Genomic DNA, 24879 nt, shown 5'->3' on the forward strand with positions numbered 1-24879 from the left:
AGACAAACAAATGGGCAGAGAAGGAACAAATGCAGCACAGGTCCAGAGGAATGAAACTGAGGACGACATCTTCACATTACATCTCTACAGCATTACAGTACACACCATGCCAGCCCTGGAAGTGTTTTCCCCTTCTGTTATTATAACCAGATGTGTCCTTAACATTTCTAGTTACCTTATTCTACAGCTGCCTTAGTTTGCTGTGAAAATGTAGCATCAGCAATCATTTTCAACCCTGTTCTTTTGAATCTTAGATTTATGTTTTGATTTGCAATCAAAAAGTAATTAATCCATTAAGCCCTATACCTTTAAGGGACTTTAAGGAAAAATCCCTTGTCAAAGGAGATCTATAAACTAGTTAATTTTCATGCTTGTCAAGACTTCTAAGAAGTTATCTTAGTTAAGAAGCTATTCTTTATCTAAATGATAAAAAATGTATTCTAATCTTGGCTTTAGAAACTTCCTTAGTATTCAAAAGCTGCACTAAATATTGCAAACATAAATTCTTGACTTGACTTAGAGGAATTTATATATTTAAGTGTGTATTATGTTTTATTGAAGTCTCTATATCTGAATTGTCCCCAAACTCTGAAATGGTTCACTTCTCTTTGCAAGTTTTTAAAATGGCAGACAGCAGAACACTCTGTTGTATTTGGCTTGAAGTGAATAGAATGTGATCTGGAAAATGAAATAAAAAAAATGTAATTTGTGAAACTAAAATTGGAAAAAAAAAAAATATAAAAAAAAACAAGTATTTGAAAAATGTATAAGATTAATAAATACAATAATTAATAATTAATAAATCTCGGATCAAGGAATTTACACATATCCTGCACATAGAAAAAAATGTATTTGATTTAATAAACTGTCCTCAAAAATATTACAAAATTTGGAAACCCATTTTAGAACAACTGAAGCCATAAAGAACCCCTATCTCCCCCTCTTTTTTGTTCTTCTTTACCCCATTTGTCATAAATAAAGGTGTCGACACTTCTAATTGACTGGTTGAAACTCCATAAAGTGTTTTTTTTTTTTTTTTTTTTTTTTTTTTTTACTTTCAGTTTGTCTAAAGTGTAAATGAACAAATTATTTTTTATATAATATTATTTATTGTTTTTTTTCTGTTTTTTTTGTTTTGTTACAAGTGCTAATAATCCTTCACTAAAGGACATTAATCATTGTCATGTTAGTGTTGTATACCTGTAAAAAAATCCATAAAAAGCTAAGAAAAATAAAAAGATTAATAAATACAGTAAAAAAAGGTAAAATATATAAATTAAATTTGAAAAGAAATTTGAGATAAAATCTTAGGAAACAGCAAAGTTGCTTTGAAGACATTTTTTAATCCAGTTTTTCTGAGAGCAGTTGTTTTACACTTTTTTTTTATTTCTATTAACAAAACATGTTCTTTATCTGCAACAATAGCAGAACAAAAATTCACTTCATAATGTGCAAGCAGCTATATAAATACAGATGTGTGGCTGTAGCTGGTTTAGAGCACAGGTGTGTGAGGGTTTTGCGAGAAAAAAGAAAAAAAAAAACACCACACACTGGGATTTAGAGGATAAGCTGTTTGCTGGTGTCAGTCTGGGGAGGCTTATCATGCCTTTTCCAGGCGATACAGGGATTGTATGGGTGAAAAAGTGGCCACCTGTGCAGAGTGGTCACTTTTTTGGGCAGTTTTTCTTTGTATAGGAACCATGCAGGTGTGAAGAGTCTAAGATGAAGGATTTGTTTTGCACCAATATTCATGTATGCCATCTATTATTTAATCAAATAACTTTTAGTCTGCCATATGGCTGTGGTGTCTGTACAGCAGATAAAATACAGAATCTAATCAAAAATGAAACTTTACACAGATATGGAATAAATTCAAACAAATTTGATTTAAAATAAAAGACTTTATTAAAGCTATAGTGGATGATCTGCTTTTGGGGATCATTTTATCTACCAGTTGTCCCTCATGGTCGCCTAACCCCATTTTCCCTGCTCACTCCTCACTAGTTTCATCTTGCTCAACGTGCACGTCTTGTGTTTACGTATCGTTTAGCTTTGGTTTCAGCCAATAATTGTAGCCTCAGTGCTCTCACAGTTAGTGTCTGTAAGCGATGCGAACCAGAAATTAACAGAGCTATGCATGCGATCAATGGGGCTTCTCTCTTGGGGATGGAAATGGCAGGAATCTTGCAGATTTGCAGCTATTTCTTTGTTAGATTTCCTTCAAAATAATTATCCATCTTTAACAAAAATAACTGACTACCATGTTAAGCATATTTTAGTTAAAACATGTTAACTAAACAGCCCTGCTGCCTTGCAGCAAGAAGGTTCCGGGTTCGATTCCCGGCCCAGGGTCTTTCTGCATAGAGTTTGCATGTTCTCCCTGAGCAAGCGTGGGTTCTCTCCGGGTACTCCAGTTTCCTCCCACAGTCCAAAAACATGACTGTTAGGTTAATTGGCTTCTCTAAAATGTCCCTAGGTGTTAGTGTGTGTGTGAATGGCTGTTTGTCCTGTGTGTCTCTGTGTTGCCCTGCGATGGACTAGCGACCTGTCCAGGGTGGACCCCGCCTCTCGCCCATTGACTGCTGGAGATAGGCACCAGCACCCCTCGCGACCCCACTCGGGACAAGTGTGTCAGATAATGGATGGATGGATGGATGTTAACTAAACTTGGGAAATTCAACTAAAACTAATCAACTAGAAATGCACCAAGAGAGAGCAGACCTCTCCCAAGCAGCAAATGTTGCCTCATATTGTGACTTACACTTATAGCTAAAACTACACTATATGGATCATTACAAGATGTTAACAAATTGTTTCTTGGATTGAATCATGCCTGTGGTAGACAACAAAAACCCTAAATTTATTATCTTCTATTAATATCTATATTGAATCCTTAAAATTTGGTTCAAAGGCTAAAGCCATGTAAATTATAAATACCCTTAAAGAATTATAACCCTCGAGCATAAATTAGATTTAATTTTGACATTTTAAAATAATAGTTCTGTTCTCTAAAGCCCTTTGTTGTTGTATATGTTTGTAATTAGTAACGTTATATATTGTTCATGTATGTTCTTTCTTTGCAATTAAAAAAAAAATGCCTGTGGTGAAATATTTATTAAAATCAGTTCTGAACTTTTCAAATAAAAGTAACCAATATGCTTCTGCATGGCTGCCCTGACAGAGGCAGGGCGTGTGGCTGCGGCCTCTGGTGTCTGTTCTGCTCTCACCTTCATTCACTCTGCACTCTACTTCCATCTTTGATCAGCCGCCACTCTCTGGTTTAGAGGGGAACTGCTTGTTCCGCAGCCCCATTGTTAAAGAATCCTTTTAAAAACTCCCTTATTTAGACTATGACCTGGATCCTAACTAAAATTGCAATGGGTTGTTCCTTGCTATGAGGCACAAAATCATTAAAATCCATTGAAAACTTTTCAAGTAATCCTGCTAACAGACAGACATACAAACAAACATGAGTAAAAAAAAAAACTCTTTGGCAGAGGTAACTACGTCCACATGGAATGAAAAGGGAGAGCTTTAAAATGGTAGAAAAACCAACTACTAAAAGAATGATGCAATAATGTCACCGTTTAAGATGGAGTTTACATCTGAGAACCAAAGTTAAACTTGAAGAACTTGGAATGACTTTGATGTTTAAGCCAAACATAATAATTAATAGCTGTTTAAATAAATAATTCTTAATGTTATTTATAATTTATATGGGAGTAATAGAGCAAAGTTTTGAAATAATAAAAAAAGTACATTCCGTAAAAATTGAAAAATATCCACTGGACTTGGTTTCCAAGATTTGAAGACGTTTCGCCACCTCTCCAGGAAGCTTTCTCAATTCAAATGTCTGGATCCGCAGTGAGTTTGAGTCTAATATAGACAAAGCCTTGTATCGCTTGGAAACACCCGCTCCAGCCGGTTAACTATACTTCCTTAACGACCGACTCTTAACAATCATAGACAAGTTTCAGGTATTACATGAGACAATCCCCCCCTTAACGGCAATTCCCCCCCCCTTTTACGACCGATCCTCAGAATCATAGACAGGTTTCAGATATTACAGGCTAACGATGGAACCAAACAACCCATTCATCGGTTACCATTTGCATGTTTCCAAGCAATACAAGGCCTTGCTTATATAAGACTCAAACTCACTGCGGATCCAGATATTTGAATTGAGAAAGATTCCTGGAGAGGTGGCGAAACGTCTTCAAATCTTGGAAACCAAGTCCAGTGGATATTTTTTTAATTTTTAAGGAATGACTATGACCTGGATGACTGAGAACCTTCATCAGCATAAAAAAAGTACAATTAATCACAAATAATAGTATATTTAATTTGAATAAGAACCCTGGAGATGAATGATATAACATTACTGGAGAAAATTATTTCTGTGAGATAAAGCAGAAGAGCTAGTGGCTTAGAGACTAATGGAAGGATTATTTGATGCTATTTTAACCTTTTGATGAAATGAGTGGATCAGAACAGATACAGTTTTCATTAGTGGTAGAAATGTATAATATATTTTGACAAATTCAAATATACCACAGCTTAACTTTCTAAAGTGTACGTCTATCTATTATAAAATACATCTACACTACATTTCTCACCTACTGATATTCATTCACCACTGAATTCCCACAGAAAGACTCGCAAAACAGGAATATAGGGACGATTTTTAGGGTAAAGTTTTTAAATATATTTTTCCTTTAGGTGAGCGCAACCAAACTTCTCTCACCTCTTCCCAGGCCCTCTTTTACTGATATTCAATATGTATGTCTGTGTGGTGTTGTGTTTGTTTCTCTATAGAAAACACAAGGCACCATAGGGCAAGATGTAGTGAGCTGGAGGGAGGAGGTTTCACTGCCATCTTCATCCATTAGTGTACAGGCTGCAGTGTGTGCGCGTGTGTGCATGTCTGTTGAAGGCCAAATCAATGAGTGCTTACAACTGAATGGGCTTTCTAAGGAGTGATACAGAAGGAATGTGATGTAAGAATGTGTTTCCATTTTACCGTTATGTAACCTCCTGCCTGTAGCCATTCACTGTATTCCAGATCTCTGTGTCTTCCTGGGGTGTATTTCTGTGCGTGAGTCTGAACACATGTGCATGTTTTATTTTTAACTTTTTTGTTGAGATATTTTTAGATTATCCTTCCTATTTTGAATGTCTGGTTGTACACATGCATTTTGTTTATTCTGCATGCGCTCTATCCTATGTACGGAAATGGAGGGCAGTAAAGTTTGGTTTGGTCAAAAAGCAACAAACAAAAATTATTAAGAGAATATTTCAACTTAGCAGGAATGACATATTAAAATCTGAAATTATTTACACTAAAATGTGTTGATGTATTTTAAGTGGATAAGGAAACATTCTCCAAAAATAATTTTTTAATTCCACTAACTGTGTTTGGAGGAAGATGATGATGAGTACCGTCCAAAGAACACCCTCCTTACTGTGAAGCATGGGGGTAGTAGTGTCATGCTTTTTCTTTTCCTGCACATGGAACAGGACGACTGCACTGTATAAAAGAGAGGATAACAGGGGCCATGTATTGAGAGATTTTGGGAACAAGCTGCTTTCCTCAGTTAGAGCATTGAAGATGGGTCGAGGCTGGGTCGAGCCAGGATAGCCATGGAGTGGCTCATTAAGAAGCATATCAAGGTTCTGGCGTGGCCAAGCCAGTCTCCAGACCTAAACCCAATAGAGAATCTTTGGAGGGAACTTAAACTGCATGTTTCTCAATGACAGCCCAGAAATCTGAATGATCTAGAGAAGATCTGTGTGGAGGAGTGGGCCAAAATCCCTCCTGCAATGTATGCAAACCTGGTGGAAAAACTACAGGAAACATTGGACCTCTGTAATTGCTAACGAAGGCTATTGTACCAAATATTAACAAAGAATTTCTCAGGTGTTCAAATACTTATTTGCAGCTGTATCATACAAATGAATAGTTAAAAAATCATACATTTTGATTTCTGTATTCTTTTTTTAGATTGTGTCTCACTGTGGATAAGCACATACAATGACAATTTCAGACTCGATGAACTTGCTTTGGTTTCAGCCAAATATAGCACACTGTTCAAATACTTATTTTCCACACTGTACCTACATTTCCATCCATCCATCCATCCATCCATCCATCCATCCATCCATCCATCCATCCATCCATCCATCCATCCATCCATCCATCCATCCATCCATCCATCCATCCATCCATCCATCCATCCATCCATCCATCCATCCATCCATCCATCCTCTCCTGCTTATTCCTGTCAGGGTTGTGGTGGGACCAGTGCCTCTCTCCGGCAGTCTATGGGCGAGAGGTGGGGTCCACCCTGGACAGGTCGTCAGTTTGTCGCAGGGAAACACAGAGACACACAACCACGTGCACATCCACACACATGGCCATGTCTTTAATACCTGGTGGGGACAATTTCCTAGGAATATGCTACATTTTGGGGACTCATAGGTACTTCTGGGGACCAACAACTGGTCCCCATAAGGAAAGTTTCTCTTCTTGGGGTGGGGGTTAGGTTTAGGACTAAGGTGTGAATTGAGTTTAGGTTAGGTTTAGGGATAGGTATGTGTCAGTAATGCTTAGGGTTAGGGCAAGGGTCACGGTTAGGCCATATAAATTAGTGGGAAATGAATGGAAGTCAATGGACACAACACACACACACACACGCACACCTAAGGACAATTTAGAGAAGCCAATTTAACCAAAGCCAATAGTCATGTTTTTGGACTGTGGAAGGAAGCCAGACTACCAGGAGAGAAGTGTTAAGTCATGTTTATGTTGGACTCCCTTGATGAGATGACTGGTGTCTGGTGTGCTATTGCTTGGTTGGAAAGAAAACTTGCAGCCGCACGGCCCTTTCTGGCACCACTTTGACACCCCTGCTCTACACACTCAAAAAACTGGGCCACATTTAGCAAAAACTTTCTATTTTGAGATAAAAATAGAACTAATCTGACATTAATCGAAACTATTCTTAGTGTTGGTAACTCAGCCCCTCCCATCTCCTTAAGGATATTATATCCATTGTGAAACATAGTGGTGGCAACATAATGATACTATGATCTTGTATATCAGAGAAAGTAGAATTTTAAGGGATTCAAACAAATAAATATTTAAAAAGAATCATCTGCAGTAATTGGTTAACTTTTTTCTCTCTTTTAATTTCCCTCAATTATAAATTCAAAAGACTAGGGATTATTTTCTCTTATTGAAAGTAACTGGCTATTAAAGTGAAATATGCGTCCAATGAGTCTAAGAGGCCAGTGGAAAGTTACTGCTTTCTCTATACAGTTGCTGATAGTGCAGTGTAAAAATAGATCTTGATGAAGACACAGGAGGGTGACATTCTGCCAATATGCGTCCACATTATAAGCACCTAAGAGCATCCCTATCTAAAAAAAAAAAATTTCAGTGATACTTGGGGGACCTTATGCTGGCCTGCTTCCATTTAGTCAACAAGCTCTCGTTCAGCTCTCCATCTTTTTCAGACTTGCTTCTGTCTCCCTCTGCCTTAGCAACTCTATCCATCTTCTTTTGTTGCTGCTTTTACCCACCATTTCTCCAGCCTCCTTCTTACTGTGCGATCTCTTTTGTGTTCTACAGCAATTTAATCTCAATAAGTCCTTTTCTGTTCATCAAAGGACTTCAGTGGGTCTCAATTGATTGGGGGGAGAGGGAGGGCTTTCAAAGCTTGGGTTCAATTTGCCTGCAATTTTTCTGTTTTGTTGTTTGCTTTCTGAGTCATTACTGGACAGGACTTAGCCAAATGAAATCTTCTCTGCACTTCCTCACTCTGAATGGAGCCTGGAGTCTGTGGCATTCATATGGTTTATTTTTAGTGGTCCAGTCTCCCTTGGCTGTATCGGCTGAATATTATGCTTCATCTGCTCAGGATGCAAACAAATATTACAGCCAAAATGTCATGGACTTTGTTAGCTTTCTCTGAGCTTAACTTAATTTGATTCTTTACTAAGAGTTTTATTTCACTGTCGGGTATCATATTTAGATAATAACGATGACAAAAGAGGTACTTTCTTTAGGAAATAAATTCTTTAGGATGTTATGAGGTTTTATTGTTTTAAAACCTATATCAGATCTTAGCTAACACTGAAAATATTATCATGGGTGGAAAACAGACACTTGAAGAAATAAAATGGACTACTGATTGTGTCTGTTTGGTATCATGGCAACAAAGCATAGTGCAAACATACAGAGAAACGGTGCTGCATACACAGAAAGACATCGATCAGTAGTATGGAAATATGAAGTCAGAGTTCTGCCAAAAGGTCAAACGTGCAATCAATAATTATACGAGCAGTTTTATTTAAAACACATGCACGTAAACTACTTTCCAAGCTCATTAAGAACTGTTTATGCGAGCAGATTCAACACCCTGAGGCCCCCTATATATCTCAACCATCAGTCCATGCTCCTTCTCAGCTCTCTTGCTTTTTATGTGCCTGTAGATTCTCTTCTTCTCGTATGTGAACCTGTTTTTGCATGCTTGTTTCACCTTTAGTCACTTTGAGAGAGAAGCCAGAGCCATGGAGATAAGAGAGCTCTGAAAACTCCATTAGCAACAATAGGCAACATCTCATAGAGCAATAGTGAAGCAACATTTTTACTAAAATAATAGCATGACATATAACACCAAAAATAACAAAAGTATTGTATAAAGCTGTTAAATAATGAGAAACTCAGTTGCGATTTGGATTTGAAAATCCTTTACAAACATGGCTACGCTGCAATTAACTCGGTTTTAGCTAAAGTAGCGACAATTTCTTCTTTAAAAAGGAGAAAAGAGAAGCACTGTGTGCATTTGTAGATATCTGTGCTTTTCTTCCAACAGGATTTGGAAAAAGGTTTGATTTATCAGCTTATTTTGCTGAAACATCATGATTCCCTACTACAAGAAAGCGTATAATGCAAGGCGGGTACTAAACGCCCCTCCTTTTCACAGACAAACTGAACGGCAGCCATCACAGTCTGATAAAGTAGAACTCAAATCAATCTGGCTACTGCCAGGTTAAGAAAATATAAAAATGGGTAAAAATGTTAGCCTGGAAGTACAACCGTACCTCTGGTTAAACGATTGCATCCAGTCAATCAACCAATCAAAAATGATTTTCAAGTAGCAGCCCTTTACCTGCTATAAACTAACTAAAGTACTTAAAAAAAGAAAAAAAAAAAAGAAAAAATCAGGTAAAAATAACAAGACAGCTGTTCACGACTTGAGTTGTAGAGACTACCAAGTGCATCAGCTCCCTGATCTCTACCAGGACGATTTCTCGGAGCTCAGATGGATTAGGAAGAGCCAGACCATTTAAAGATTTAAAAGTGATGAGTATCCATCCATCCATCCATCCATCCATCCATCCATCCATCCATCCATCCATCCATCCATCCATCCATCCATCCATCCATCCATCCATCCATCCATCCATCCATCCATCCATCCATCAATCCATCCATCCATCCATCCATCCATCCATCCATTATCTGACACGCTTGTCCCATTTGGGGTCACAAGGGGTGCTATCTCCTGCTATTAATGGGCGAGAGGCGGGGTACACCCTGGCCAGTCCATCGCAGGGCAACTCACACCTAAGGAGAATCTAGAGAAGCCATCTAACCTAACAGTCATGTTTTTGGACTGCGGGAAGAAGCCGGAGTCCCCGTAGAGAACCCACGCATGCTCAGGGAGAACATGCAAACTCCATGCAGAAAGACCTTGGGCCGGGAATCAAACTCAGAACCAGCAGTGCTACCCACTGCGACACTGAGCAGCCCAGGAGCTCAGATGGATTAGGAAGAGCCAGACCATTTAAAGATTTAAAAGTGAACAGTAAATATAAAAAAAAAAAAATACATTCACCTATTGTTCTTTGGTGATCAACAAGAACATGCAGGAGGTTGGTCGCTACTGGTTCTAAGTAGTTAAAATGTCTTCTGAATAAACATAAAACTGTTTGAAAAACAAATGTCCTCCCCTTTTGAGTTTTTTTTTAATTTAGAACCTAAAGTTCTTGATGTTTTGGTGTTGAGGTTTTTACGTTTGACTATTCTTCAGGGTTTCTTCATACTTGGAAGGCAGAGTCTCTATTCAAACTTTTTCTTTTTTTTTAAAGGTGGCAGGATGTAGGAAGGTGAGTGGATTCATTAGGTATACAATCATATATATTAACATAATATTTATTTCAAGTGCTATTTTTCTGCCTCTTACTCTTGTTTCTGTTGTTTTTTTGAAGATGGAAAACCCCTTGATTAAATGTTAATTGTTTTACTATGAACCATGGCCGTTGGCTCCTTTAGTCCCGGAGAGGGCACTGATTATTTTGCCCTTTCATCATTTCATTCTTTTATAGCGAATCTTCCTCTCTAAGATATGAAGCCGTTTGTAATGGGGGATGTTTCTGACTGACTGTGCATCAGTTTATACCTGCCAGGGGGATGGAGCTGTAATTGGACTATTAGCAAGTTGTTAATATTCAACCGGAGATGGTTTATTTCTGCTTGCATCAGGGCTAATCAACACCCTTTTGGCATTTCCTGGTTCCAGTCAGGCTTATAGACAAAAATATGTTTGAGTTTTCAACTATGGAGCATCATCAATGTTCTCCAGTCATCATTGATCAGGTTATTAGTTGTAATGGAAGATTCATCATCCATGTCTTTATAAATCATCCATGTCTTTATACGCCTTGGTTTGTAATCTGGAGCACACAGCTAAACACAGGCTTCAACTAAATAGGTTTCTACCGTACATTTTTCTGCTATAGACTAGGAGGCTGGAGATGTTTGAACCGGTCGGAGTCAGCCAGCCTCAAAGCAGCAGCTTAAATGGATCCTTGACTAGTTTTAACATGTTGGACTTAATATGCATTAATTTTCCTATGTATTTTAATAGTTGTAAATCATATTATCAGAGACGTAGCTAGAATATTTTTATAAGGGTGGCCACGCAATAACCAATGTACACTGAGGGGTGGCTGAAAGTGGATAGGACAGAACCTCAGGGTCAATCTACACTCATCCAACAGTAAAAATTAACGAGCAAAACATCCGTATTTTCTAAATAAAGATAAACTATACTTTCATATAGGGCTGGGCGATATAGAAAAAAAGCTTATCGATAAAAAAAAAATGCATATTGATCGATATCGATAATTATTGAAAAAATTTGAAACCATATTTTATGTGCAGCTCTGCCTGGACTTTTTTATAATATTGCTAAATGATTGAATTTTAATAAAAAAACACAAACACAGACTTCGAATTAAATCTTTATTTAACCAACTTTTTTAACCATAACAGAATTGTTTTAAAGAAAAATAACTTAAGAGACCTGAGTTATGTTATTAAATACTGACAAAGAATAAACTTAAGTGACCAGAAAAGTGACCAAAATAAATATAACAAATAAATAAATGCCCCCCCACCGCCGCCCCCGTTTCCTGCTTTAACCTGAGTTATTACTTTGAAGTTTCTGGCCCCTCAGCATTTTTATCTCAATTGTTAGAACTACGTGGGAAACTGCCCAGAACCGAAAATAAATATATATTTTCCGAAGATTCCTCGGAGGAGAGGCGCGTCGGGGCCTACACAGCTCGTACTCCTGCAGCTGTGAGCGGCTGACATGATAAAAAAAAAGTTGGTTTCGTTATCAGACTGGTTTTCACTGGTTCCCGACACATTTTCTAGATGACTGTGGTTTGTTTTTGGTCCGACTTGCCATGACCGAAATACTGCCAGACTGCCTAACTACAAAAACCTTTCTTTGAAACAATTTCCTCCGCCTCTCCTTGATGCACAGCTTCATGTGCTCTGTGTTGTGGTTTGAGAGGGCGGAGCTTTGTGACGTCGTGCCTGGGTCCGCGATTGTGATTGGTTGGGAGGAAGCAGTGACTAGCATAAACCTACATGCTAGGCTACAATGAGAAGGAAGGAAAACTGCGTTTCTTTTTTATCGAACTTTTATCGACCCTCTTTTTTTCTATTGCGCCACACGTCTATCGATCGATATATATCGTTATTGAATTATCGCCCAGCCCTACTTTCATACAGCCTTTGCTAGCAACATATTTTAAACATCCGTGCTTTCTAAATAAAAGGTATAGTGGTTAAAATTCTTTCAGTTTTGAGTTCTGGGGCATACATTTTTTTCTATCATCATTACTTACCTGCTTGTATCAATAAACATTCTGCATAAAATTGATATTTACAAGCACTAATATCTACATAAATTGTTTATTTGAGTATCATCTTTGATGTTAGTATATTAATGTGTATAATTAACCACAACTAATTTAACTGTTTTGAATATTCCACTTGAGAGTATTACTGCTGCCACCATCTGTATTAGAGGAAAAAAAACTTAGTTTGGTGTAAATTTAGACAATGCCACTCTGCATTGCTGCCTCAAAGTTTTCCTGAGCCGTTATACATGTTGAGGAAAACAAATGTGATCAGTTTGTGATCTGATGTTTACTATTTTAGCTAAAACTCACACCTTCAGCAGAAGCTAACTTGAAATCACACTCAAATTGGAAAAGAATGATTGTTTAAAGTGAGAGTGAAGCGGTCAGAATGTAAAAAATACGTGAGCTACAGCTTCAAAAAACTATGATTTCTCATTTTCAGGGGGGCTTAAGAATTAAAATACAGATAAAATCATCACTTCCTGTTTTATAGTATCTATAGACTACTGTAATTTATGGTAAAAAATAGGCATATCACATTGCATAGCCAGAATGAAGTCCATGAAGTCTATACCTCATGTAATATAACATTAAACAAATACATTATAACAAAATTAGTGTGTTAATGGAGCATAATAACACTGTAGTCAGATAATAACAATATTACACACTCGCATGCACACTCTAATGTGCGAGAAGTGCCAAATCCAAGGCCATAGTTCTCCACCGGAGAAAGGACACCCCTTCTTGAGGTCGGCGGGGAGTCCTTGTCTCAAGTGGAGGAGTTCAAGTATCTTGAGGTCTTGTTCAGGAGTGAGGGGCGGATGGAGCATGAGATCCATAGACGGATCGATGCGGCGTCGGCAGTGATGTGGTCGCTGTATCGGACTGTCGTGGTGAAGAGGGAGCTGAGTCAGGGGGCAAAGCTCTCGATTTACCTATTGATCCACGTCCCCCTCCCTCACCTATGGTCATGAGATCTGGGTAATGACCGAAAGGACAAGATCTTGAATACAGGTAGGCGAAATGAGTTTCCTTCGCATGGTGGCTGGGCGCACCCTTTGAGATCGGCTGAGGAACTCAGTTACCCAGGAAGAGCACAGAGTGTGAACTGTAAAGTGCCTTGAGATGACATGTGTTGTGAATTTGGCGCTATATAAATAAACTGAATTGAATTGAATAGAGTAGAGTCGTTCCTCCTCAATGTCGAAAGGAGCCGGCTGAGGTGGCTCGGACATCTGTTCCTGGTCGCATTCCTCAGGAGGTGTTCCAGCCATGTCCTATCGGGAGGAGGCCTTGTAAGAGCCCAGGACACGCTAGAGGGACTATGTCTCTGAGCTGGCTTGGTGTCGCCTCTGGATCCCCTCAGAGCACCTGGAGGAAGGGTGTGTATGGATCGGGAAGTCTGAGCATCTCTGCTTAGGCTGCTTAGAGCATTTTGACTACATTGTATTTACAGAAAAAATAAATATTTTTCAACTAACGACCAATGCCTGACCTTCTGAGCCTGCTTAAAACATACAATAACATAACGACCTGAAAAACGTAAGGCTACTTTAAATCAAAATGAATTGTTATGATTCAATTTTCTTAACATTTCAGCATGTACCAATATTTACTAATTCTTTTCATAAAAATTGCATAAAAAGAAATTCCAACAGTGCAAAGAACAGGATGTGATAGACTCTATTACAGAATTTATCCAAGCATGTCATCATCACCATCCTCTTAATCTGTAGTCTTTGTTGTGCTATTGAGCTTAATTTGAACATATAAATCCACTTTAAAAACTGATGAAAATTCTTGAATCTTATGTTTTCCAACAAACAGAAATGTCTGTTTTTATTTCATTTTTTTAAATTAATGATAATACCAAGGCAAGGCAAGGTTTGGGTGGCTGTTTCCTTTCCACTTTACACACAAATAAAATATGTGAATGAATCTGAAGTAAAACAAAAAATGTCTACCGGTTTTTAATATTCTTTTTTAACAAACAAAAATTCAAAAATGGTTTATTTCCTATTAGACCCGAGAATTCAATTCTTTGAAGGAGCACCATCTGCTATCAAATACAGCCATGAGGATTTCTCTACCAGCTTTGAACATCCAGAGGCTCTGATGTGTCGTTTTCTTTGAGGGTTAGTCACAACAGCTTGTGTCTTTAAGTGGCCCATTCTAACATTTGGCTTTAAACCTTTCCTTTTTATGTTGGGGTTCTGGGATTCTTTTGAATTTAATTCAAGACGTCTTCCCCATCAGCTCTGACCTACTTACATGTCTTTCTGATGAAAGGCATCCCCTAAGCATGATGCAAGCACACAAACCATTTGATGTGTATGCCAATTTAAGTCTTAATATATGGAGTGAATTTAGTTCCAACATTGTTGTAGCTGTTCAGTGGAAGTGACGTCGAACGGTTCCATGTGTCCAACCTAGCAAACAATAGAAGCATTATATTCAAGTTGAATTATGTGGATGCTCAGAAGTGACCAGCATCCAGCTCAACTCAGACACCAATGCCAACTCCAGGTCAGGTTAAGAAAAAAAAAAAGTTAAGTACAGGTGCGAGCTACTAGAACGAGCAGAAGAGTGTTGCAGTTCTGTGTTTTGGCCACAGGTGGCAGTATGACTAGAAACTCTGTAATGCCTCTTTAAATTTAAAAATAATTTATTTTGCTTGCAACAATAATGGAACAAAATTAACTCCATACAATGGTCTTGCATGACCTTATAAAATCTAATGGCACCATTTATATAATTAATCTTCATGAGTCAAACCCAGAATAGCTACATTAGGCTTTTTAGGAACTGGTGGTCAGCCAGAATCATGCAACTTGTGCATCCTAAGTGATCTTCTAGCTGATTAAAACTACAACATTTTGAACCCTGGATTAAGATAAACAGTTTACTAAAAGGCTCAGAAACACATTGAGGAATCAGAAGTTTGCTTTTTGTGAAATAAAACATTAACAAAACCCAGCAGTGATCAGTTGTAGGTTATGGGTTTTCCACAAAACCCAGCATGGTTTCTGTAGAAATAATTTTAGCAGCTCAGAAACTCTTCTCTATGGGAAATTATGCATTGGCTGAGCAAATCAAAACATATTGGATTCCTTTTAGAAGTCAGTGAAGCCATTGTCCCTGCTTCCCTCTGAGGAGCAGAGGGACCCTATGAGGTGTTTTTTCTAAGGACATGCTTCAGAAGATGTAATGGTGTCGTTTGGAGGTGCATTAGAGCAAAAGGCATGGTTAACCGGCACCACTGGTGAAGACATCATGAATAATGAATGATCCCAATTTACATAACAGTTTTGGAAGGCAAGAAAATGCTGCCATGAATTCATAGTGTTTATGACAAGAATATCATCTGCAAAACAAATAATTAAAATTGCATTTGATCAGCAGATGTTTCACTCCCAGACCTCTGGTAGCTTGTTCCATTTATTTCTGTAAATGTTGTTTGCAGGTGGAAGTGATGCAAGTCGTTAAAAACGTCCCTCATATTTTAGGATTCATATAGTTGGTTCTCGAGATTTCAAATGAGCAGGTGTTTTATTTCTTTTAAACCAACACTAATTAACTTTTCAACCTTCATAAAATATTTTCAAAACTTTTTTTCAGTGGCAGAAACCCTGCAAAACAAAACAACTACGAATGTGCACTGCTTCACGGCTATAAGCTCTTCAGTGACTGATGAGCTCTTTGCAGGAATACGGCACAAAATCAAAGTTATACGTTTCTTATTTTCAACATCGTGTTATGAAACTGTTTCACTGCATTACCTCATTGTTATTTATCCTTCAAACAGCCACTGGAAAAAAAAAGTAGTTCACCCCATGTGCTGCTCCTCATGGGAAATAATGTCTTCCTTTAGGGAAAACAATAGAGCTTTTGTCCTGTGGAGGAAGCCTAAATCGAAAAAAACTGAAGATAGAACTGCTGTAATGGGCTGGTTTGATGCCTTATTTAATAAAGTTATTTGATAAGTCAGGATTTGAATTTAAAACTACATGATGTCCGTTGTTTTTATAGTCTTATAATCAAGCTATAATTTCAGAATTCTGCAAAAAAAAAAAAAAAAAAGGGCGAAATGCATAATAGATACTGTTATAAATTTATTTATAACACACAGGACAGTTGTGCTTTAAAGTTTACATAGCCTTACATTAAAGACAGAAAAAAATGAATTGAAATTTTGGAACAGTAAAAATAAATAAAAATGATAAAAGTGGAAATTGTGACATTGATTTATATATATATCCATCCATCCATCCATCTTCCTCCGCTTATCCGGGGTCGGGTCGTGGGGGCAGCAGCTTAAGAAGGGAGGCCCAGACTTCCCTCTCCCCAGCCACTTCTTCCAGCTCTTCAGGAGGAACCCCAAGGCGTTCCCAGGCCAGCCGAGAAACATAGTCTCTCCAGCGTGTCCTGGGTCTTCCCCGGGGCCTCCCCCTGGTGGGACGTGCCCGGAACACCTCACCAGGGAGGCGTCCAGGAGGCATCCTAAACAGATGCCCAAGCCACCTCAACTGGCTCCTCTCGACGTGGAGGAGCAGCGGCTCTACTCCGAGTCCCTCCCGGATGACCGAGCTTCTCACCCTATCTCTAAGGGAGAGCCCAGCCACCCTACGGAGGAAACCCATTTCGGCCGCTTGTATCCGCGATCTCGTTCTTTCGGTCATGACCCAGAGTTCATGACCATAGATGAGGGTAGGAACGTAGATCGACCGGTAAATCGAGAGCTTCGCTTTTTGACTCAGCTCTCTCTTCACCACGACGGACCGGTACAGCGCCCGCTTCACGGCAGACGCTGCACCAATCCGCCTATCGACCTCCCGCTCCCTTCTTCCCTCATTCGTGAACAAGATCCCAAGATACTTAAACTCCTCCACTTGGGGCAGGACACCCCCTCTGACCTGGAGAAGGCACTCTACCCTTTTCCGGCTCAAGACCATGGCCTCGGATTTGGAGGCACTGATCCCCATTCCGGCTGCTTCACACTCGGCTGCAAACCGATCCAGCGAGAGCTGCAGATCACGACCTGATGAAGCCAATAGGACCACATCATCTGCAAAAAGCAGAGACGCAATCCTAAGGCCACCAAAACGGATCCCCTCAACACCTTGGCTGCGCCTAGAAATATTATATATATATATGTATATATATATATATATATATATATATATATATATATATATATGTATATATATATATATATAAAGTGGGGCAAAAAAGGATTTAGTCAGCCACCAATAGTGCAAGTTCTCCCACTTAAAAAGATGAGAGAGACCGGTAATTTTCATCATAGATATACCTCAACTGTGAGAGACAAAATGAGAAAAAAAATCCAGAAAATCACATTATCTGATTTTATTTGCAAAATATGGTGGAAAATAAGTATTTGGTTAATAACAAAAGTTCATTTCAATACTTTGTTATATACCGTTTGTTGGCAATGACAGAGATCAAACGTTTTCTGTAAGTCTTCACAAGGTTTTCACACACTGTTGCTGGTATTTTGGCCCATTCCTCCATGCAGATCTCCTCTAGAGCAGTGATGTTCTGGGGCTGTCGCTGGGCAACACTGACTTTCAACTCCCTCCAAAGATTTTCTATGGGGTTGAGATCTGGAGACTGGCTAGGCCACTCCTTCGTTACCCGGGCGGTGTGTTTGGGATCATTGTCATGCTGAAAGACCCAGCCACGTTACATCTTCAATGCCCTTGCTGATGGAAGGAGGTTTTCACTCAAAATTTGACGATACATGGCCCCATTCTTTCCTTCACACGGATCAGTCGTCCTGGTCCCTTAGCAGAAAAACAGCCCCAAAGCATGATGTTTCCACCCCCATGCTTCACTTTAGGTATGGCGTTCTTTGGATGCAACTCAGCATTCTCTCTCCTCCAAACACGACGAGTAGAGTTTTTACCAAAAAGTTCTATTTTGGTTTCATCTGACCATATGATATTCTCCCAGTCATCGTCTGGATCATCCAAATGCTCTCTAGCAAACTTGAGACGGGCCTTGACATGTATTGGCTTAAGCAGGGGGACACGTCTGGCACTGCAGGATTTGAGTCCCTGGCGGCGTAATGTGTTACTGATGGTAGCCTTTGTTACTTTGTTCCCAGCTCTCTGCAGGTCATTCACTAGGTCCCCCCGTGTGGTTCTGGGATTTTTACTCACCGTTCTTGTGATCATTTTGACCCCACGGGGTGAGATCTTGCGTGGAGCCCCAGATCGAGGAAGATTATCAGTGGTCTTGTATGTTTTCCAGTTTCTAATAATTGATCCCACAGTTGATTTCTTCACACCAAGCTGTTTACCTATTGCAGATTCAGACTTCCCAGCCTGGTGCAGGTCTATAATTTTGTTTCGGGTGTCCTTTGACAGCTCTCTAGTTTTGGCCATGGTGGAGGTTAGAGTGTGACTGTTTGAGATTGTGGACAGGTTCCTTTTATACTGATAACGGGTTCAAACAGGTGCCATTAATGAAGGTAACGAGTGGAGGACAGAGGAGCCTCTTACAGAAGAAGTTACAGGTCTGTGAGAGCCAGAAATCTTCCTTGTTTGTAACTGACCAAATACTTATTTTCCACCATATTTTGCAAATAAATTCTTTAAAAATCAGACAATGTGATTTTCTGGATTTTTTTTCTCATTTTGTCTCTCATAGTTGAGGTATATCTATGATGAAAATGACCGGCCTCTCTCATCTTTTTGAGTGGGAGAACTTGCACTATTGGTTACACTATTTTGCCCCACTATATATATATATATATATATATATATATATATATATATATATATATATATATATATATATATATATATATATATATTGTTCTGTCCTCACTAAGCGTTGTTCCCCTGAACGTGGGCTCAGCTATACAGACAGCTAAACACTCTCCTTTTCAAACTCCAAGGAACAGGCTGATATGTTGAGTTGGATGGTTTAATCAGGATAAAGTGTGAAACTGTTGACAAAATCAGAAATAAACAAAATATTGCATCAATACACAGATGACTTCTAAATATAAAATCAGTGCAAAAATGTACTTTTTAGATTTATGCATAATCTAAACATCACACAAATCAAATGATAAATTAGCTTTAACAGCCATAACCTGCTCAGGTTTTACATTTGTCAGTTAAATTTAAACTACCGCTTCCTAAAACAAAATAACAATGCACACATGTTGTTTATATAAGAAGAAACAATATAACTTACAGATGATGCCGCTTTTAAGCAAGTAAAGACATGGATGGCAACAGATGAGCCCATGTGTGACTGCTCTTGGCTAGATTCTTAGAAACATGGCATTCAGAAGGAAGTGACATCTAGAACATTGACCTCACATCCTGTCTAACTCAGGTTATCAAAATAAAATACACAAACCAGTCACTAGGGGGCAAACAGCTGCATAAAGGAAAATAACTGATTCCATCACACTCCCCACCTGACATCCCTAGGATGTCAGACTATGCATCACTTATGCGAGTTCCTTGGCAGCAGGAGTATGACTTCAGATACCGGCCTTAAGTACACTCTTGAGACATTGTCTTTCATGACTTTCACCTCAACCTTTCTGACCTTTCCATCATCACTCTGGAACGTTCTTGTGATCCGTCCTGTGGGCCATTCATGTCTCTTTACAGAGTTGTCCTTCAGTAGTACAAGGTCTCCATCCATGAGATTAGGTCTTTCTGTTCTCCACTTTGGTCGGCCCTGGAGACTACTGAGATATTCCCTCCTCCATCTATCCCAAAATGTGTTGGCTAAGCTTTGGACTCGTCGCCACTGACGTCGCCACTGTCGTTACCAAACACATGAACCTTCATGCGGTACTCCAACACCTCATCATCAAGTTGGTGGTTGCGAAACCACAAGAATTGGAGGTAGTCCCGATGATCCTCTCTCACAAGGAAGCTGTGGAACATCTGCTGAATGTCTGACATTACAGCAACAGGTTCTGTCCTGAAACGTACGAGAACCCCAAGGAGGGTGTTGTTGAGGTCTGGACCTTGTAGGAGTACATCGTTCAGTGATATGCCTTTGAACTTTGCACTTGAATCAAAGACAATCCTTATCTTCCCCGGATTCTGTGGATGGTAAACACCGAATGAAGGTAAGTACCAATACTCTTTATCAAGTTCTGGTGGAGGAGCTGGCTCTGCATGTCCGTTTCTGAATATTTCTTCCATGAAGTCCACAAAATGGCGTTTCATCTTCGGTTTCTTTTCCAAAGTACGACAGAGTGACATCAGTCGACTGAGGGCTTGTCCCCGATTATTAGGGAGGCACGGCCTTGGACTGCGAAACGGTAGAGGAGCCACCCAACTATTGGAATCATCTTTCCTGAACTCCATGTTCATGATCTGGAGGAAGATTTCATCTTCGATGGAGGGTGCCATCTTATCGTCATCTTTTGAATGACTGAAGACCAGTTCACCTAGCTTTTGATGAGTAGAAGACAGATTGGCAGGAGATGTGAGCTGTGAGCTTACAAACTTCTCTTTGAAAATGAATCTGTTCCCACAAGGCTTGAAATAGCTGGGCCGGCCATTCTCAAGAACATTGGTTTTGAATGTGTTGACAGTTGGAAGGTGAGCCCCTCCGAGGCAGACGTCACCAACTATGACCCAACCCAAGTCCAGAAGTTGGGCATAGGGCTCGTTGTGCTTACCATTGCGCTGACAGCGGACCTTGTGTACTCGGATGATATCTCTACCAAGTAACAAAAGTATCTCAGCTGAATGGTCAAGAGGGGGAATCTTTTCAGCTATAGGCTTGAGATGCATGTGGCTACGTGCAGCCTCTGGAGTGGGGATTTCATCTCTATTATTAGGAATGAGGTTACATTCAATAAGAGTTGGCAGTGTCAGGTGAAGGTCTCCATCAGCGGACTCCATCATGAAACCAGAAGCCCTTCTTCCAGCAGTGTCTGTGATTCCTGAGCATGTTTTGAGGGTATAGGGGGAAACTTCACTCTGGATGTGAAACATGTCAAAGAATGCTGATCTGGCTAATGACACATTGCTTTGGTCATCTAGCATAACTTATGTCTTCACCTTTTGCTCTGGGTGACCCTTTGGATAGACATTGACCAGACAGATTTTTGAACACGATTTACCTTTAAGACCCTCACCACACACAGCTGTGGATGAAGATGTTGCTAGGTCGGTGATGCATTCAGTAGACTCCCCACCCTTCTCTGTCAATGGACGGGAACTTGTAATCCAAGGTGCTGATCCTGGATGAAGTGCTGAGATGTGCCGGTTACTGTCACATTCTGAGCAGTGGATGTCAGTCTTACACTCTTTAGCTTGGTGGGCTGTTGAAGCACAACATTTAAAACATATGTAGTTATCCAACAGAAAGCGCCTTCGCTCTGCAAGTGATTTCTCCCGAAAACCTCGACATTTTCTAAGGGAGTGAGGTTTCAGATGGAGAGGGCACTGTTTATCCAGATCTATGATGGATGCTTTGGTGGAATAAGAGGATGAGGGGTTTCCTACCTCAGTTTTACTAACTGATATATGAGGCTTGGATTTCCAGGGTTTAGAGAGTGATCCGTCACCTTTAAATGTAGCTAAGTTTGAGGTAGCAAAAACAAAGCTAGGATCATTTCTCATCTCTGCATAGTTGTACACAAAATTTACAAAGAATGAAAAAGGGGGATAGGGAACTTGGTGTTTCCTCTTATAGTGGGACCCCTGAGTAATCCACTGTTCCTGAACGTTATGGGGCAGTTTCTCCAATATAGGGTTTATTCCCCTTGCAGTGTCCAAAAAGGCGAGTCCTGGCAAATAGCCCTCTCTCTTTGCAGCTTCAATCTCTAGGAGCAGATCTCCAAGCTCTTGGAGCTTCGGATAATCTCTATTTGTAAGCTTTGGGAAGCTGTTCAATCTATTGAAGAGAGATGCTTCAATCGCTTCCGGAGATCCGTACCACTTGTCTAGTCTCTCCCAAAGCATGTCCAAACCTACAGATGGGTTGTTAATGTGGACTGCCTTTATCCTTTTAGCATGGTGTAGCGACTCCCCACCAAGCCACTTAATAAGCAAGTCCAGTTCTTCACTGGGTTTTAGCTGAAGTCCGTCCACAGCATTAACAAAGCTAGATTTCCAGGACAGATAACTAGCAGGCTGGCTATCAAACACTTTGAGTCCAGCTGTAACGAGATCTCGACGTGCCAGAAATACAGCCAACTCGGACATCCGTTGACCTTCTGGGCTCGAGTGGGCTGGAAGTTGGTTTGCTGAGACAGTATGGCAACGTGTATGAGTCATAGGAGCATTGTGACCTGCATGAGAGGCCTTAGAGCCAGGAAGATCTTTTGTGGGGTTAATTTGTTTCAGAACTTCTGCAGAGCAAGCTGGGGGACCAAACTGTTGCGTATCATAACTGACATGGTGAGCTTCAATATCTGGGAAACGATTATGTTGTGGTCCAGCAGCAGAATGTTCCATTTCTCCATTGTTATGAGCTGAAGTATGATACTGACTTACATTAAAATGGGTTTGGATGTACTCACTGGTGTGCTGTAAGGACTGCTTTGATGCTCGATCACGACTGGCTTTACTCCCAAGATCACAGCTTTCTAAATCTGCTGCAGCCTCAAAGACCTGAGCCTCTGCTGAGGCAGCCTCAGCCTCACACTCTTCTTTTAATGCATTCAGTGTGGCCTCAATGCGTGCCTTCTCCACTTCCATATCTATTTGACGTTTTGCATAAGCTGCTCGTGTGCGTGAGGCTTCTGCCTTGGCACGAGCTTTAGCAGCAGCATTGGCTGAGGACCTGCTTGAACTTGACTTTGAAGATGCGACTGAGGTACCACATTCTGACCTAACCTCGAGCTGCTGAGTGTCGGCATTGACAGGGTTTGAGCTTGACATTGCGTAATGCGGGCAGGTGGAAGTGTGTTTAATTCACATGAAAAAATGCTGCAGATGCAGAGGCCGTTTTACTCACTCTACGAATGGTGACTGAAAAGGGTGCTGCCGAGGTTTCTTCACAGCTTATTGACGGTCCATCTTTTCACTGTTCTGTCCTCACTAAGCGTTGTTCCCCTGAACGTGGGCTCAGCTATACAGACAGCTAAACACTCTCCTTTTCAAACTCCAAGGAACAGGCTGATATGTTGAGTTGGATGGTTTAATCAGGATAAAGTGTGAAACTGTTGACAAAATCAGAAATAAACAAAATATTGCATCAATACACAGATGACTTCTAAATATAAAATCAGTGCAAAAATGTACTTTTTAGATTTATGCATAATCTAAACATCACACAAATCAAATGATAAATTAGCTTTAACAGCCTCAAAGACCTGAGCCTCTGCTGAGGCTCAGGTTTTACATTTGTCAGTTAAATTTAAACTACAGCTTCCTAAAACAAAATAACAATGCACACATGTTGTTTATATAAGAAGAAACAATATAACTTACAGATGATGCCGCTTTTAAGCAAGTAAAGACATGGATGGCAACAGATGAGCCCATGTGTGACTGCTTTTGGCTAGATTCTTAGAAACATGGCATTCAGAAGGAAGTGACATCTAGAACATTGACCTCACATCCTGTCTAACTCAGGTTATCGAAATAAAATACACAAACCAGTCACTAGGGGGCAAACAGCTGCATAAAGGAAAAGAACTGATTCCATCACATATATATATATATATATATATATATATATATATATATATATATATATATATATATATATATATATATATATATATATATATATATATATATGTTTTTGTTGTTGTTGAGCAACACTTTGGGGCAATCACTGAAATCAGGTTTCAGACCTCTTCAGCGATGTTGGTTCCCTGTTTATAAGTAAGGTACTTTAATTTAGTTTATTGTTTAGAATTATTATTTTTTTTTAATAAAACCTCAAAATCAATATTTTGTTTTACTGAATAATAATTTAGTACGTTTTTATTTATCATTTTTTTCATTTTTTTGTTATTTGAATAAGTAGTGTGAATTTATAATTTTCTTTAATCGGCTTATTTGTAAACTGTCAAGCACAACAATACATTACATACATAGGCAGAGCTTATGTCTGAACGTCCGCCCTGACCCTGACACCATTTTATATGAGTGTTTGAATGTTTGGTGGATGTAAAAGTAGTGGACTCAAAATTTCCCACAATGCACCTTAGTGTGCATCCAGTAGTGTGCATCTGTCACTACTTGATCCATACCGGTAGAAGTTCCGTAACATCTGCTTATTTTTCGCATGCGCAGTCAGAAATACATCTGGCTCACCCTTAATTGTACTCTATGGATGGAAATAAATGTTTCCTCTGTTTAAAAGGTTAATAATTTATTTTCTGAGAAAACAAATTAATTTAAATCTTTTTCTTATTACCCGTCTGTGCCTGATATCTCCTGGAAATGGGATCCAACGCTACTTCAGCTTTGGTTTTATACATAAGTCTTGTCTTTTTGAGTTGTATGTTTGCGTTATGTTGTACCTTTATGTTATATAGTGCATAATCTAATGAAAGACACAAATAAAATGCGAGAAAACACGAGGTAATCATACTTTGCTGGACTGCTCTGAGCATTTCTAAAGATGAAATTCTCTCAAAAATGTCAAAATATCTTAAATAAATATCTTTATTTAAAGATATTT

At 39.4% G+C, this 24879-nt stretch overlaps 1 protein-coding gene across 1 annotated transcript in view; it reads left to right on the top strand.

Moving 5' to 3' along the window:
* The window catches only part of LOC119772739 (copine-8-like), a gene marked incomplete at its 3' end in the record, with an annotated part of 159445 nt that overhangs the window by 112965 nt on the left and 21601 nt on the right, over positions 1–24879 (top strand). The window lies entirely within an intron of this gene.

This window comes from Cyprinodon tularosa, unplaced genomic scaffold (genome assembly GCF_016077235.1).
Source record: "Cyprinodon tularosa strain WSP-4 unplaced genomic scaffold, ASM1607723v1 ctg728, whole genome shotgun sequence".
NCBI lineage: Eukaryota > Metazoa > Chordata > Actinopteri > Cyprinodontiformes > Cyprinodontidae > Cyprinodon > Cyprinodon tularosa.